Source organism: Dermacentor andersoni, chromosome 9, assembly GCF_023375885.2.
Source record: "Dermacentor andersoni chromosome 9, qqDerAnde1_hic_scaffold, whole genome shotgun sequence".
NCBI lineage: Eukaryota > Metazoa > Arthropoda > Arachnida > Ixodida > Ixodidae > Dermacentor > Dermacentor andersoni.
The window spans coordinates 76981260-76999875 of record NC_092822.1 but is presented as its reverse complement, the minus strand read 5'-3'; the positions used below and the strand labels follow the sequence as shown (position 1 = coordinate 76999875).

General features: G+C 45.6%; 1 protein-coding gene across 1 annotated transcript in view; it reads left to right on the top strand.

Moving 5' to 3' along the window:
* Positions 1-14230: 14230 nt before the first annotated feature.
* Positions 14231-18616, top strand: part of LOC126528280 (glycine receptor subunit alpha-2-like) — a 154291-nt gene continuing 149905 nt past the window's right edge. The window contains exon 1 of the mRNA XM_055069240.2: positions 14231-14431. The gene's annotated coding sequence lies outside the window, so the exon portion shown is untranslated. The remainder of the gene's footprint in view (positions 14432-18616) is intronic.

Here is an 18616-nt window from a genome sequence, read left to right as displayed (position 1 = left end):
AAAGAAGATGCACCATAGGTAATTTACATAATACATTAGGATACATAACTCTAATTTCAATGCTCAGTCTAGACAACATTAAAAACGAGCGTGCTCCGCTGCTACGTTCAACGACAACGCACCGTAAATAAGTGCGGGGTAAAGTTCGGTTGACGTAATCTCGCAGCTAACATCGTGACAGGGCACACAGCCGCCCATGTTCGCCAGCCAACACCGGCCTTTAAGAGGAAGCTTTAGCTCGGGCTCAACTCCAACGCGGCCTATTCAAATACATGTAGAACGCAAAAACGGTTTTCTGAGATAACCGCTGGACCGACGTTAATGAAATTTGTTACATTTGAGAGATAAAGTGAAATTATAGTGACATGCTGGCAGCGGAATTTCAATTTAGGGCCTGAACTTTGTTACAAAAGTTTTCAAAAATTCGAAAGTTTGAAAATAATCGAACCACGAAGTTTACAAATTCATAGCTCTGCATCAAGAAAAGATATTGCGGTTCTGTGAACGGCAGCCATTAGATCATTGAAAGCGGAAATATTCAATATGTCATTTGATATCTTACGTGAATTTCTAACTTTGTTTACAAGGGTTCTGCAAAAGCTGTATTCCCATGTTACAATATTTTTTTAAAATTCATATGTAAGAAATCAATTTTGTTCGCTTTAGGTGTACCATTAGATACATTTCACAGAATTGTGTTATCATTTTCTGTTGCTGCGCGACGGAGTTATATAGTTGATAGTTTCGTCTTATGAAAATTTCTGATTTTTGCCAATTTTTAATAAATGGTTGAAGACCTAAATCAAAAATTCCAAACAAACAGTCACTAGGTGTTGAGGTTTCCTTTTAAATGCAACAAACATCGTCAAATGTGGTGCTTTGGTTGCCGAGAAAAACGAATTCTCTTTTTACATGTGTTTAGATAGGAGCACCCGAGCAAAAGCTTCCTCTTAACACCACTTAATTGCCACTACTGATCACGACGTTCACTTGGAAACTTCGTCGCATTTTTCTTATGGTTCGATAGCGCGGCTGCTTTGTTGGCGTGCCTGTGGCCGACGATCGAGGCGCTCGCCGTAGTGACGCTGGCAAAATAGAGCAATGAAGGCGCATCGCGAAGTGACCGACCAAGTACGTGGACCCTATTGACCCCTGCAAGCCAGCGACTAATCCTGCTTTGTGCGCACAAAATGTGATGGAATAAAATGGGACCTCCTCGCTTTCGCAACTACACCATTTTTACAGCTACAACTTAGTCATCGCTATCAGCTACTGAAGAAAAGTACGCATTTACTTACGCAAATCTATGGCCAGAAACGAAAATATTAAAGAAATTCTGGGCCGGTATTCACAAAACGTTCTTACGCTATAATTGTTCGTAAGAGGACATTTCAGCCAATCCTGACGGTGGACATGTTATTAGCGAAGGCGGCCGGCCAATGGCAAAAAGCATTCACGAATGAAAGGCTTTGTGAATTTGGCCCTTGGTGAGCATAAAGAGAAGCGACATGCTTGCTGCATTATTAATCAGTCGAGCAACAATTCTGAGAAACAGTGTACCACGGTGACTTTTTATATGCCATCGCGATTGTGGTCCGCAAATTTGAAATCGTTGTAGTAGTCAACAAGAGGAAAATGGTAGCGAGGAAACGGACAGGCTCGCAGCCGTTGAGAAGTGAACGCACAACCTCCACCTGAAGCGTGCGCACCACCACGAATATGAGCTATGGCACTGCTTGTCCCTTCGTCCACTGCCTGCAGTATTTGTATGCATACAATAACAGCATTGGTAGGTGCGGTAGAAAGTGCGACTTACTTCTATGCCGACGGATGTGGAGGACTGCTTCAATCTCACGCGGCACATAGTACCGCGTGTAAGTGTTAAACAAGCGAAAAATGGTACAGCAATGACACGCAGTTGCAACGACAAAACCGAAGAAACCATCTCACGATGGATGCCCATTGTAATGCAATCATCGTTGAAGCAACGTTGCGACGCACCTCAATGCCACCTGTGAAACGGTTCACGTATGCGCCGTGTAATGCAAGCCGGCTCTGCCCTCACGCATTCCTATGGACACGCTGCACCACCTAATGGCACGCGCCAAGTCCCCATTGCCTCCGAGATCGCACAGCTTTGTGCTAACGCTGACAATTGTTCGTAAAGCGGTGAATTCGTTGCGCGCGGGCGCCGAAGCGTCTGCTGCTGTGCGTGAGGAACCCGCGTGATGCATGCTCGAATCCACCCACCACCGTGCAAAGCTTTAAGCCTCTTTTTCATTGCAGAGTGGTGTAAAGAGCGTAGGTATACAGATAAACGACGCGTGCCCTGGAGTAAGCTACGAATGCTAATCGATAATGAGTGACAGCGCACTTTGCCAAGTACACGCTTGAGCAAGTTGGAAATAAACCAGTGGTGGTAGGCGTTTGAACAATACATGCACGGCGGAACACAAATACTGTTACATTTACTGTTTGAAGCAAAAGTGCAAAATAAGAAATACTCTTAGACTCTAAAATAGGGTTGAACGAACTCTAGAATTTATGTACTGCTCGCTATGTGCGTTGACGTGCCCGTGAGGCACGTCAACGTACATAATGGGATAGGTTGTCTTGCACTCACATTAATGTATGTAGAGAGTTGCAATCTATCAGTAATGCATCGTACTTGCAGATAGGTTGCCTTGCACTCACATTGATGCATCTAGGGAGTTGCAATCTATCAGTAATGCATTGTACTTGCAGGAACATATGAGAAGCATTTGCGAACCCATACTAATTCTTTTACTATTATTTTCGTGTTAGTCTGGCACAGCTTCCGCCGTTCCGGAATTATTTCTTTGGTCATTAGATTACCTTAGCCTCGCCGTACGTTAGGCTTTATGTTGTTCATTGTTCAGCGTATTTTTATACGTCTAGGAAACTGAAAATGAATACTCCTTGCGGAAGGGAATTTAGTGTGGTGCTGAAGATGGGATCGAATAAAAGAGAAGGTGGCCCGAAGGACATATTAGGGGTTGTATGTTCATAAAAGATGAATGCTTTCAGCAATTGCCATTCAAAGCGAAGTTTATTAGCCTGTCGTACTAAAGGCGCATGAAACGACTATGGTTCAGTAGAAAACAGAGTATAGATCTCGCAAAGGGTGCTATAACGTAGAGCCATTACAAACGTTTCTATTAGAATTAGCCCTCCACGACTTCTCAAAGCATTTTCTGGCCATTCCACTGCGCGTCTCTGTCACGCGGCGTTATGAAAAGAGCAAAAACGCCCAATCTGATGTGATATGGGCACGCTGTCTATGCGCGATTAGACGGAACGAAAGAGAGAGAGAGAGATAAAACATTTTTATTGAAAAGTCCTTGCTGGGTTCGAAAAGGGAACGGAGAGGCTGGGAGGCCGGCCCCGTAAAGCTCCACATTCGGTCAGACGCAGGCCAGTCCTTGAACCGTAGCTGCATCCTCAGCCAGCCGGACAGCCCAAAGCTGGTCTTCTGGGCATTCACTGAGCAGTATAGCAAAATAATAATAATAATAATAATAATGATAATAATAATAATAATAATAATAATAATAATAAGTTTCGATTCGACGACTTTTTTGCCAGGAGCGACAAAGGCGTCGTATGGCCAATAACTATTGGTCAAATGTTTCCAGGCTGCGCGCAATTTGCCTGTCTTTCGCGCGACATCACAAAAACGCGACAACTCACCGTGCCAAAGTGACGTGTACGGTTTAAAGACGCATCAATGTGCCGAACAAAGCTGAATTCTTTTTCTGAATAGCCGACGACTTCCCCGTTCCGAAAGGAATAAAGATGGCTGCCCGCCGATCGCTCTGGCACTGGCTACTTGGACCTGCCAGAGGGCATGGATTTATTCGCGTAAAATAAAACGTTTTCCGTATAACGTTATCGAGACCTTTTGCCACGCATACCACACCCCTTTTTCCACTATTCTTAGCGGGGGGCGCCTTTTAGCGACATTTTCAACCTTACGTTGTACGTCGTCGGGATTTCCGACCAGCCACTGGAAGCTTCATTTATTCATTCTTATTCGCCCACATCCCATACGCCTGTATGTATGCCCTGAGGCATTAACACCCCCCCCCCCCCCCCAAAAGAAAGATAAATTAAGGGAAAGTTGACCAATCACACACGCCAGCACCAAGCTTGGTCCAAATTGGTCGCGAAGCTTCGGTCGAAAAGTGGTTTAGAACAAATCGTTACCGACATCATGGAAGGATGGGTATGGAAGCAGCGATTGAAGCGCGACTATGTGAGGAGGCAACAAACGTTGAGAAAGAAAAAAAAGTGTTTAATTGAAACCAGACATAAAGCTTGAATCATTCAACGAAAATAGAATGCCCAATCAATTTTATATACACGTCGCGAGAAAAGAGAAGACAAGTATTTTATGTTATTATTGTCAATACACGCAATTTTTCAGCGCTAACCATAAGAGGCGGTGGTAACGCCGCTATCAATTGCAATGCACTAAATTTCTTCAAGCGAGCAGAAATGCGCGCTCGTAAAGTTCACCTTTTACTATACGCCCTCCCCTCCACCCCCCACCTCTGCACACGTTGCGTTGTTTTGCTTGTCGACATTCGTCTGAATTCGGTGCCGTGGGTAGTTTCATTGTTGCTTGACTTGTTCAGTCAAAAGTAATGAGTCGCGACCGCCAGATAATTGCTTACTTTAGCTGTTTTCTTGCGGCAGCGCTCGCCGATGGTTTGGGCGTCCGACGACGGGACCAGCAATCTACACCCAGAGCTTTCGTCGGCCTCTAAAGAAAGTATGTTCTGTGCAAGGGTGCGATTCCGACACCCATATGGCTGACCTTCTGCTTTATCGCTTTCCCTTATTCCCTCACCTTTACCTTCCTCCTGAGAGACTGCACTGAGCAGCTTAGGCCCGCAAAAGCAGCGACTGCTCATCCAGCGGGCACGTGGTGTGGCGCGAGCCAATGGGGCCTTGAACTAAGGGGCCCACTCCACGAGGAAGTCACCTCACCTTATTAACAATAAATGCGGTCGCTCTCTCTCACTCTCTCTGTGTGTATGTTTGTGCTGAAAGCTCGAAACGCCCATGAAGTCGTATGGCGGGCCATTTGAATATCCAGCTCTAATGGTAGGCCACCAAAAAAATTTCGGGCCTTTGAAGACAAAATGTCGTCGCGTCTGTTTTTAACTAAAATGGCGTCACGTCGTTATTCCTTCCCTCGGAGGTGTCGCCTCGTCACACAGATGGCGCTAAGCCCTATAAACCGCCGAAGAACCACTATGTTTTGAACGTATCGGCTTCTATGGAGCCTTCGCTCGCATGTATATTTACTCTACCGGCACTACCCACCTTATCCTGTTATCTATTGTCGCTGCGCTGCCTTGGCCCCATCGGAACTCTTTCTACTTCAACGTGCACCTCGCCTCTTTTCATCCAATTAGATAAGGAAGACAGCTCAATGTAGGCGATGCTATTCGCTTCTAAAGTAAAAAAGAAACTTGAAAAAAACAAACAAACAAAAACGAGAAAACTTGCCATCCTATAAACGAGGAGCGCATTTGATTGGTCTTTTCAAACAACGCCGTGCGTTACCGCCCGGTGCTTGCGCAGGTTGTTACGTAAATTTGTCATCAGGATATTGGAATAGCCTTACGTCATAGGTGCCATTATTTGCTCCCTCAAAACGCAAGGATTAACAATACTTTCCCATTAGACAACGTCTTTAGCCGACTCTAGGGCGCTAAACGGCTTGCGGCACAACATGCTTTTCGTTCCATATAAACATGGGATAACACCATTGTTTGATGCTTACCGTTCAGAAGCAGTCTTCCGCGTTTTTTAAATCCAATAAGACAGAAGATTTCCGCCGGCGCACACTCCCAAATTCAAAGGCGGAGGCGAAGAAAGGGATGGCCTAACGGCTTCTTTTCCGTGCTTTCCAAAGGCAGTAGAAGCCCATTTCCCGTAGTGAGGCGCCGAGGACGACAAATTCCGGCCTCGCCTCTCTCTTCACATTGTGGTAGCCACTAAGGTGCTGTTCTCCACAGTGCGTTTTGCGCCGGGCTACTTGCATTATTGATAAGAAGAGAAGATTGAAAAGTTCGGTATTTAGATAATGCCTCTTTCGGCAGCAAGACTTCCAGGGCACCCCAGCTCGATAAAGCCGAGCGAAGTCCCCTTTTCTTTGTCGCGCGCAAGCCATTACAACAGAAGAGAATGTACGTGGAAACATTGAACACTCGCAACGTGGAGGTCATTACCCAGGATGAAGGTCTCCTGAATAGAGCGTCGCCTTTGCCATGACACTATGGCTGGGATGATCGCTTTTACGGTAATAGGCTTTCAGAAGACACTGACGCAAAGCAAGAGCTTTGTGTCTTTTTACAGGTTTTTTTATCGATATTCCTTTTTCTCTATTGCATTTATCACTTGCGACATTGGAACTTTTTCGTGCATAAGAAGGAGAAAAATTTTATTGACTGGAAAAGGCAGAGAGGTCGGCCGGAAAGTAAAGTCTCTGGCCTGCTACTCTGCGCAAGAGAAGGGCAAGAGGAGAAGATAGATGGTCGCAATGAGGGTGGATCGTGAGAATGAACCGTAATCCAATCAGCGAGTTGTTTTCGACAAGCCAGATATTTTTGCTGAGTTCGTGATGGGTTTTGTTGTAAACCCAAATGTGTGAGATAAACCGAACCCGATTACCAGTCATCCGCTTTTGTCGAATGGTTACGTTTCGGATCAGTCCGTTGCGGTACACAGCTGCCTACGCATCAGTATATCGCTAACGCTATTGACTCGTCACTTGCTATGGACACAATTAGCGCGAATAGCCTAGCAGAAACTTCGCACGACGTTAGTGCTGAAGTGCAAACTCCAGAGAGAGAAGAATACAGGAAGGCAGGGATGTTAACCAGTCAATAGTCTGGTTGGCTACCCTACACTGGGGGAAGGGAGAAGGGGAAGAGAAAGAAGGGAGAGAGAAGGTGTAGGTACGTGTACGGACAGCACTTCAGTTAAAGTCGCTCGAGCAAACCAGAAGTTCTGAGAAAACACAAAAGTGCCTTCACTGCCTTCTGAGCCGATGATCGGTCGGGACGGTGCTCTAATATTGTCTGTTCACTCAGAGGACGATGGTCTAGTCTCCTCAATGTGTCGGACAAATACTGTCTTTGTGCTTGAAATTGAGGACAATGGCACAATATGTGGTCAATGTTCTCCTCGCATGCGCAAACATCACATGCAGGATTATCAGCCATTCCAATTAGGGCTGAGTAGGCATTCGTGAAGGCCACTCCAAGCCATAACCGACACAGAAGAGACGCTTCACGCCGGTGCACACCGGCTGGAGGTCTGAGTTGAAGTGATGGGTTTAGTCGGTGCAGTCTTGTGCGCCTTGTATGTACGGTATTCCACTCTGCTAAGGAGATCGTGCGTGCCAGAATGCCAAGTTGTCTCGCGGCGTCGGTCCTTGAGAGCGGAATGGGGACGCAGCGGTCTTCTTGGTTTGACGTCCGAGCTGCCTTATCGGCGTCATCATTACCAATGATACCGCAATGACCTGGTATCCACTGAAAAGAGATATCATGGCCTTTTTCTCCTAAGTGATGGACAAGTTCCGCGATTTCGCACGTGAGCTGATCGTGATTCCCATGTCGGAGAAATGAATGCACACATTGCAAGGCCGGCCTTGAATCGCAGAAGACTGCCCATTTTCTAGGACTTTCAGTATTTATCACTTGAAGCGCCTCGCGGAGAGCCGCGAGCTCTGAAGCTGTAGACGTAGTGACATGGGAAGTCTTGAATCGCTTGGTTATTCTCATTGCTGGTATAACTACAGCGCCGCCGGAACTGGTTGGTGTAGTTGATCCATCAGTGTAGACGTGTGTGCAGTCGCTGTATTTCTCGTACAACAGAAATAAAGTTAGTTGCTTGAGCGCTGATGATGGCAAGTCCGACTTTTTCTGAAGTCCTGGGACTGTAAGGTTCACTTGAGTACGGCGCATACACCATGGAGGAATAGAAGGCCTTGCCGCAGGTGTGTAACTTGACCTGAAAGAGGCACGGTGCGCGAAGACAGTCGCACTGAATGTCGTGTGGGGCCTATCTACTGGGAGACTTGCTAGGTGGTGGGTAGGGGTCCGGGCGACGTGTCTTATGTGCACACGCATTGTTTCAATGTTAATGTGCGTTCTAATAGTGAAATCTTGAGCGACTGCGATGACTTCAGTCGTTGACGCACTCCGCGGTAGACCGAGACATATCTTGAGTGCTTGGGCTTGGATGCTTTGGATTGTGTTCAGGTTAGTTCTGCAGGTATTGGACATGACAGGTAGGCTGTACCGCAGGAATCCAATAAAGAGGACCCTGTACAGTTGCAGCATAGAGTGTATTGGCACTCCCCAGGTCTTTCCTGCAAGGAACTTAAACATATGGCAAATTCCTGTCAGGCGTTTTTTCACATAATTCACATGAGGGGTCCAGGAGAGATTTTTGTCAAGGACCACCCCCAAAAATCTGTGACTCGTGCTGTACGAGATGATGTGTCTGTCGACGGATATCACGTATGGAGACATTGATTTCCTGGTAAATGCCACCACTGCGCACTTCTCGTATGATATACGAAGTCCTTGTTCTCGAAGGTAGGATGATGTTAAAGTAGCTGACTTTTGAAGCCGCGCGCGAAGCTGCAGTCGCGTCACAGCTGACGTCCAAATGCAAATGTCGTCGGCATAGATGGAGAGCCTAACGGTGCCTGGCAGGATGTCGGTGAGTCCAAGGAGTGTTAGACTGAAGAGCGTTGGGCTGAGTACTCCGCCCTGAGGCACCCCACGGTTACTGTAATGCTGGGAGGTCGGGCCATCCTCGGTAAGTACGAAAAAGGATCTCTCATGTAGATAGCTACTTATCCAAAAATATACTTTGCCGCCAAGTCCTACTGCCTCTAACGCGTTGACAATCGCTTCGTGCGTTACGTTATCGTACGCTCCTTTAATATCCAGAAACAGGGCAGCAGATAATCTTTTGCAGGACTTCTGGTGCTCGACGTACGTCACCAAGTCGATAACGTTGTCTATGGAAGAACGGCCACGCCTGAAGCCGGACACTGCATGTGGATATACCTGGTAATGTTCGAGGTACCATTCTAGCCGTGCTATAACCATCCTCTCCATTAGTTTTCCGATGCAACTGGCAAGCGCAATTGGTCGGTATGATGCAATGTCTACAGGCGACTTGCCAGGCTTGAGCAGTGGAATTAGGCGACTGGTCTTCCATTCTTGGGGAACCGTACCTGTCTGCCAGGAGCTGTTGAACAGGAGCAGGAGCACTTTTCGAGCCTCATCGCCAAGATTACACAGGGCACGGTAGGTTATACCGTCGGGTCCTGGTGAAGATGAACGCTTGCACAAGGCCAGTGCAGCTTCGAGCTCGTCCATGGAGAAAGGACTATCCATGCGGGAGTCGCGTGAAATCGGTGAGTGGCGGAGCGTCGATGTTCCAGCGCAACTAGTTTCACCAGCAATCCTCCTGCAGAAAGCTTCCGCTACGTCAATCTCGCTGCATTGTTGGTGAAGGGCCAAAGACTTGAAAGGGTGGCGCTGCTGAGGGGTTCCACGGAGACCACGAACAGTTCTCCATATGTGAGACAATGGTTTTCGTGGATCCAAAGATTCGCAGAATGATTTCCATCTTTGTGATGCAAGTTTGTCCATACGACGCTGAATCTTCTTTTGAGTTCTTCTGGCCAACCTCAAGTCATGTACAGACTTCGTGCGCCTGTATCTTCGCTCTGCACGACGACGAATTGCGCGAAGCTTCCCTAGCTCAATGTCGTATTCGGTGCGTGTAGACGTTCTCAGAAGCGAATGTTTCGTAGCCTCTAGGGCACCTTTTATGATGTCCTCTAGGCTAGTGGACAAGTCATCACGACAGCCGTCTTCGACAATTGACTTGAACATTGGCCAGTCGATACATTGTGTGACGGCGGCTAACCTGGAGTCCGTCAACCCTTCAACCCTAAGATAAGTGGGTAGGTGGTCACTTCCCCGCGTTTCAATATCCGGAAACCACCTGACCTTTCTAGTGAAGGAGCGTGAAACAAAGGTCAGGTCCAGGCAGCTACAGTAGGCAGTTCCACGTAGAAAGGTGGGGCTTCCATCATTTAACAAGCACAGTTCTTGTTCGGAGGCAAATGACACTAATCTTCTGCCTCTCGAGTTTATCTTAGAACTTCCCCAGAGATGGTGGTGGGCATTAAAATCTCCAGTAATCACCAAAGGCTGCGGAGTCGCTGTGGTGATTCGCCGTAATCTCTCGCAGTCCAACCGACTTGAGGGCGATATGTAGGCTCCAATTAATGTGAAAGTGAGCTTGCCTTTCTTCACTGTCAGACAGACGTATTGGTTTTCTTGGTCAGGCGACACTGGGTGATGGACATACGTAAGATCACGTCGCATGAATACGATGATCTTGCTGCATTCTCCGAGGGTGGCAGACATGAAACATTCATACCCGGACAGTCTGATGTTATCTGATAGGGGCTCGCAGATGACGATGACTGGGAACTTATTCGTGAACACACACTGTCGAAAGTCCGACATGCGTGACTTCAGTCCTCTGGCGTTCCACTGAAATATCGACGCGTTTCGGACTTCGTCACGAAACGACGGCTTCTGGAGAGCCATGATTTTAACCAAGAGCTGCAAGTACTGGACTCAAAGTGTCCAGCACCTGTAGTGCGCTTTGCGCAGACGAAGACTTCATGTTGGTAAGTATAACGCGAATGGCACTCATGAGCGACCGCAGAATGTTGATGACCTGGAGATCATCAGCCAGCGTCGCTTCAACAGTTGCAGAAGCCGTTGAAGTCGGTGCGTTTTGAGGTAACTTAGCAGGGAGTTGTGCCCTCGGTAGCTCAGGCCATTCTTCAGGACGGGCGAGCCTCTCCTCTTTGTTCGCTTTCCTTGTATCTGTCTTGGTGGCGCAGTGTGGAGATGCGGCAGCCCTTCTGACTGTAGCTGGCGTGTACCTATCTGCAGTAGCGGAATTTCTTGAACGTTTTCGGTGCCGATGCCGACGTCGCCGAACAGCGGTAGCAGCCTCTCGATGCGTTGAATTGTCGCGCACCATGCGTTTTAGAATCGTGAATTCCTTCCGCATCCGCGGGCAATCCTTTGATGAGGCCTTGTGAGGACCTCTGCAGTTAGGGCACTTTAGAACATGTGCGCTGCAGGCGTCTTCTACTGCAAACTCCAACTGTTCATAAACACAGTGGGGGAGACTGCCAATAAGATGGAAACATAGAGTCATAACAGCAGTTAAGCTGTCAGCACGGATGAGAATTAGACGTGTCAGAAATACTGCTGCAGCCTTCACTTTCGTGTTTTTCCTCCTCTTGTAGAATAGTTGGTGCAACCGTACGCTGCATTCATGCGGCTTGGCTAAACAATAAGGCTGGTTTCTATGTAATACAAAAAGAATTTTCCCAGTTGAGAAACTTGAAACTGTTGCTATGCCGTTAAAACGCTCGCCTCGGTTGAGCATCAAGAAAAATTCCATAATTGGTTTGTGTATGAGCGAAAGAACAAAAGCGGGCTCTTGAGACCTCATTACCGCAATCCCGAATTTTGTCACTGACAGCAGAAAGCACGAGACTGCCACTCTTAAGTACTACGGTAGACCCGCTTGTTTTTAGCAGTCCACTTTGTGTTGTGGTTTTTATTTGGGTCTAAATATACGTTTAGGCACTACGGTAAGTGAATCCACTAACGTCTACGTTTCAGCAATAAAGAACATTTGCTCTAAATACTGTAATGTCACTTTCCAATGCCGGTCAGACCGCTCTGTAATTTCTTGGAAGCTGTACTTGCCCTAATTCTTTTTCATAGTGAACTTTCATTCGTTATTTCTTTTTCTCTATATTTTCACGTTCTTATCAGTCATCGTGTTTTCGCTTTCTCTGCCCTTGTGGAAGTCATATTGTCTTACAGTTGTGCTACAAGCAATATTCCGGCTCTTGCGCAAGAAAATACATATAGGTGACATATCAAGCCGGATAGAGTCAGTGGTTTTTCATTATTTTCATGCATGTAATACGCGTGGTTATATCGAATTCTCACTGACCTCTCAAAATGTCCACTTAGTGTGTCATTATTCTCAAGATCGCGCGAACGCTAGCTCTCTAGAAATAATTTTCGATGTCAGACCGCCACACGTCTGCATGCAACCACTTGACACTCCTTCCTCTCATCTTACGGCGAAATCGCACGAAAGCGTTTGCGCAAAATACTTTGCCTCTGACTCCACAAGCGACGTGCGGAATCGTTGTTTTGTCGCGTTTTAAGTGCAGCGACACCTTAAAGGGATGCTGAACCACCCCCCGGGCTTGGTGAAAAAACCTAGTCCGCGGATAGCATACAATGCTGCGAACATCTCTGCCAAATGTTGCAGTCGTGCGTGTCACGTCGAGTTCGCAAGTGGCGCAAAAAGTGACCTTTCTCTCGAACGCTCTCTTTTCAACAGGCGCCTGCTCCTCATTCTTTTCTGGGCACTTTATTTCATAATATAGCGGACTGCGATACGCAGCGGCTACTGACCGACAGCTCACGTCAATCGAGAAGGGTGTTTGTATCGGCATGCTTCTTCCTGCGGTTGCAGTGTGTATTTATTGACGAAATGTAATGCACAAGCTGAAGTAAGCCAACATCTGCTTTAAAATTTCAAAAATAATTGCGTACTTCCGGAAAAAAGCCGTCTATCGGCTGCTCGCGCTCGGTGGAAACCGCCAGCGCAGCAATTAAACTTTGGCCACACGACTTATCGGGGTCGTAGCCGTCGGGTCTGTCTAACCTTATCCAGTCTTGAACGCTCGGCTATCCTCGAACCCCGCGAAAATTAAGGCCAGACGAGACTCACGCTTCAAAGCGCGCGCTCATTCCTGGCCGCTTCCGCATAGACGCCCTGGCAGACTTGATGGTAGCGCCTCAAGATACGCAAGCTGGATGTGCCTACTATCCGTCGGTGAAGCTCGTGCTGGACAAAGCCGGTCGGCATCATGTGCACGGCAAGACGAGCATATGAACGCGAGCACCGCACTCAAGCCCTGTCATGCGCAAAGCAAACGCTGCGCATGCGCACTAAAATTGTGTGTATCTGCGGTCCGATGCGTAGCGCAGATGACGCAGCCGCCGCAGGTTACCGTGACGAATCCACTGGGTAAGCGCACTCTGGCTCGCTGAGAGCAACCGCGTTTGGCTTACGTTTGGAGCGTGGAGTTAATTTCGTAGACGCCAAAACTGAAAGTGGTGGTGTCTGCGTTACAATCCAAAATCACATTTGAACTGCGCGCCACGCTGACCTTCAGTAGGCGGAACGTTCTGGGCGCTCTTCGCTTCTCCGTTGCCTTCGCAGTCAAGGCATTGAAGAAGGGGCGGAAATACCGCGAAGGGCGTGTTTGATGATCAATAACTCCACTTCTGCTGAATGCACTGAACTATATTTTGTCGCAAATTATTTCGAAATAACCTGCTTTACGTTTATATGCATTTATCCACTTAAAAAAGAAGTGGTTCAGGGACCCTTCCAACTGCATATCCTTTCTCATTCTAGGCATTCTTCATACCTTTCGCAATATTCAGTGTATTAAGAGGGATGCTTGCTTTGCGTGACGATGAAGGCGACAACAGACCAGCAGTCACTCGTGTTGACCGTAGCACATGCTACAGTACTTTTTCGTCCTACCCATGTTTACAAATGCTTTTTTTTTTCTTAGAACATTCTTCGCATAACAAATTGAAGAGATATGGGAAGCGTTCGCATGTATACAGGACACAATATACGTAGCGGGTTCTGCATTGGTTCTTCATAACTGCAAATGCCGCGAGAAACGCGCAGAACAAGCAAGGAGACTGACGTGGTCCCAACGCGCCTTTTGATGATATCGGTCTTCTTGCTTTTTAATTTATTTTCATGTGCGCCCCATTTACATCAATGATAAGCCATCTAGCGAAAGAAAACTGCGGTTTCGTCGGCAGCTGTCTACCTGGTGAAGTTCACTGGCATTGTGAATATTGAGGACTAGTAAGTAATGCTCTGCCATGTCAGCAGTCTTAACAGGTTAAGCACAATGCTTATCTTCGTCAATGCTCCCGAACAAAATCACAACAATGGCGTCCGTGACAGCACTTTGATGACCACTTTGTTGATTTGTTTTGTGCAGCAGGCTGATGGTGCGAGCCGGAAGCGCCTCTGAAGGAAGCACGAAACAAAAGCTGAGAGGCACGGCACACAAACATATATTGAAACCCAAGAAAGGCAATAACAAGAACACAAATAATATGGATAAAGAAGGACAATAGCGAAGCTTCCTTGCAAAGCGTTTCTGCTGGCGCAGCAAACTCACACTTCTGTGTTCCTCGACGAAGCTGACCTGGTAAGTCGCTCGAGCGCTTGTTCCAGGTTAGACGGCAGTCGCATTCGTACATGCTCCTATGCGTTTGCTTGGCGACTGGGTGGACTAGGTGTCACTTCAAGGTCTCGTGGTGCGTTGACGCGGGACGCGTGAGGAAGCGCATATTAGGAAAGACGAACAACAATCAAAATCAAAACGGTTGCTGCATTGCAATTCGAGTATCGGTGCAGTGTTGAGTGCGGGAATGTTCCAGAATCGCGGGGAATATCTCTCAGCACAGTCATCTGTAGTCATGTCACGAATCATCGATCAAGTGCGTCTCTTATTCGTACAGTATTATTCATAGAGTAATTGCAAGTTTTCTGTACAATTGAGAATGAACAACTCCAATCGCAACACTCGGACAATGTGAATTGGCGTGCTTACTTTGCTAAGCCGTTAGAAAAAGAAAATATTGAGGAGGCATTAAAGTGACACTGATAAATGTTGAATATTGTATTCAAAACTCATTTTGAGTTAGTTCGCATGTCATTGAGTGAAATATTATGGGCTCTTCAGTAGTCGCCTTTGAAATTTTATTTAAACACTATAGAGTGCCTCTGTGTTGAATAATGGTTAAGTTTCCATTGAAGAATAATTGTGCTTAGACACTTGAATTTGTTTGCTCTATTGTTGTTGAGCTACCATTGATGCGGCATTGAAATGCTGGCATGGTAGTTCTGTTGACCGGTTGTTGAGTCACCATTGCCACATCACTGAAAGTAAATTGGGGCCTAGTTGAGATGGCATTGAGATTTCAAATGTCACCACTGAAATATGATTGCTATTTCGATGAACTAGTGGATTTTTATTCATTTACTTTTGAAATTGCTTTGCTATTCACACTGCATGCCCCTGTGCCTGTTCCTAACCTTTCCTAGCACGAACAAAAGCAAAGGAAAGACCGACATATTTCAGGCACCTTCTTTTGCACTATAATGCGTGCACGTGAAACATTATTACAAAATATAAAGCACAGCTGCATGGAACCTGGACACAGTCTTGTGCCCATGCACTCCTTTAACAGTGTAAATATATTTTAAAATACTATACATTTGAACTAAATCATAACGATCAATGTGGTCTTCGCGTGTGATCTATGTTTATGACTAGAAGGCAAGGCTTAAGCACACCCTCACAACAACTAACTTTGAACGCATGAATTCTTGAAGCTGGCTTGCACGTGTAAAGAAAAAAGACCTCTGAATACCTTACATTAAGATGTTTAAGACACCAACACATCACAGGAGGACTTAAGGCTGCCTGTGAGAAGGAAAAATAAGAAATAGATTGGAAACAAACGTGTTCACGTAAATATATACAAGCTTCAGCATACACTTTTGCCACAATTAAAATCTAACAAAGCACCAGAGTAGACTTGTTTGTTGCTTTGAGGTTTTTGTCCTCGAGATGTATATATTTTCTGTTGCCCAATTATTCTACATATTTACATCACTCTACTTAGTAATTATTTGACGAGGAGTCATTTATAAAGTTGTTCGGCAGGGTGAGAAACACCTGAATCATGTGTTTATTATTGGCAAGGTTTGCTTTCTTCAGAAGTTAACTTTTACAGCTTTTGTATACAGAATGCAGCTTATCTCCCTGGGAGAAGTCAGGAAATAGCTGCACGCCATTTAATTTCTTATGCTAATTAGAGGTACAAAGGGGCTTACTTGTGGCACTTCCTCAATTTAGTGAGGTCATTTTCGCGTAATTTTTCCGGATTGCACAAAGGTGATGAAAGCACTTCTGTGGACCTTTTTTAGCATACTCAGCAACTAAGTAACACCTATGCTTATACATGCTTATAGTTTCAATGCTATAAGAGAAAAAAGTGCTTATTTAGCACAGAAAACTGGTACTAACACACGCCTAACACAATTCCCAACAGCCAAATAAATTGTCACTTGCACTTGCAGCATTACATAGCCTAGAAATAATCATTATAAAGAATGAGAAAAGGTTCCAGTGACTGGACACCCAGATTGGTGAAATAGTGAAAAACGCAAATGAATGCGCATACAAAACACCATTTGCCTCACTTGCTCAGGTAAAGTATTTAAAAATACGCAAGAATTCACCGCATAAAATGTATAAACATTGTGTAAAAGTTAGGAAAAGCATTTAACTGAAATACACAGACAGTACAGCACCCGTGCTGAAAAAAAATAATTGAACGAAAGCGATGTACATGCATGTATAAGATCGCGACAAACTTTTCTCCTATAAAAAAAAGGACGCATGCACTTAAAGCACAAAAACCTTCCTTGGTCTCGAGAATACTGCAAATCAGAAGCAGCATCATGAAAACACGAAAGTAAAGTTTATTGTGTTTACAACCTACAAATGCAAACATGTCTACAAGCAGGTATGTGACATGTCATACCTTCCATGGATGAAATTGATAAATGTTACGCACAAATAAAGTTAACATCACTCTTATTGGCTGCCTCAGGGGACGACTTAAGCTGAACTACAAAAATATACATTTATGCTGAAAGCAGATGACAACCTATAGCGTTCTTGCAGAAATAAACAACTCACATTAATTCATATATCAATTCTACGTATACTTCGGCAATTTAGTGTTAAAGAAACATAAATTATGAGGTTTTACTCGCTAAAACCACGACCTTATCATGAGGCACGCGGTAATGGGGAACTCCAGAAATTTGGACCACATTGGGTTCTTTAACTTGCACCTGAATCTAAGCACACGGTTGTTTTCGCAATTGTTCCCTATCGAAATGCGGCCGCCATGGCTGGGATACGACTTATCGACCTCGGGTTTAGGATCTCAACACCACAGCCACTATGTAACCACGGCGGGTGGCAATTTGGTGCACATACATATTTGACAATCCACCCAAACGAAGAAGACAAGGAATAATTAAGGTAGGAACACACGCGAACGCTAACTCACCTAAAACTTTATTTGTGATGGCCAAGATATTAAGCACGATGATCAACTTTACAAAGAAAAAGTCGTGCATGCCCGGCAGAAACAGCCCGGTGCGACGAGAAAAACAGAATGAAGTACATGTCCAGTAGGATAAACAAGTGCGTCAAGAACAGATGAAAGCTCATATATTCGTCCTATGAGCGATACAACATAACGAAAAATGCTACAGCAACTTTTTCCCCCTAAGGGTAACAAAAAGTTTCCTTATGCATTTCTCTTGTGTTTTGTTCCTTTTAATAAAATAATTGTTCTTTCGGCTCCTTACAGCAGGGAAAAGAATTGTGTTTTATCAAAGTCGAGAACGCAAGAGAAATTACGGAAGCATTACTTATTGATCACAAACGAAGGAGGAAGAGTATACTTTAATGAAGAGAAAAGAGGCCGGCCTAGATATCATGAGCACAATCAAGCCATCTGTTGCCCTTAGTGGGAAATAGTTGCAGCTGCTAAAAAGGCATTTCTCGTTAGGTAGTGTCACTTATAGGACAAATCTCTTAATTTTCATTTTTGATGCATGTTTATTCCACATGACCTGGCTTTTCTTGCACGCATGCATGTCTTTTTATCTTTGTCAAGTTCACCAGTGTGTTTAATACCTGTGTCATCAAGAATAAACTGCTGGTTAAGTCGGCGCTCGTGCGTGTTCCTACCTATTTCATCGTCCTTGTCTGCTTGCGCTGCCGTTTGAAGTACGCACGTATCGCTTGGTTATGCTAATAAACATTCTTGCAAGAAAAATAAAGCACTTCCCATCAAATGGTAGCCCATCTTTTAGGACTAAAAGGCAGGGCTAATCGAAAGTAAGCTTTCATAGTGTCCATGTGGCAACTGTTACAGAGTTGAAAAACAGCGCTAATGGCACAAAACAGGGAAAGGAGGATGGGATGCACACGGTGCTGATTTGCAACTGCGTGTTTTGGTAAAACACGTTTTCTTTTTGAAGCCTTGCACCAAGCGTGCGCACAACGGAAGAACGGCAGATTGGATGATTGGGCAAGGAAGTGACGCGGGGCGTATACGTCAATCATTTTAAAGAACTTACTAGCTTTCGGAGGATGCATGCGCTTGTGACCTAACGGTTAGCGCACCGTGCTCAAAGGACGATGTTCGATGCCACCATCGGTCAAACATTATTTCCCTTTTTGCAAACGAAGCGAAACAAGAACCTACTTACCTACTCCGAAGTGACAAGAAAGCGGCTA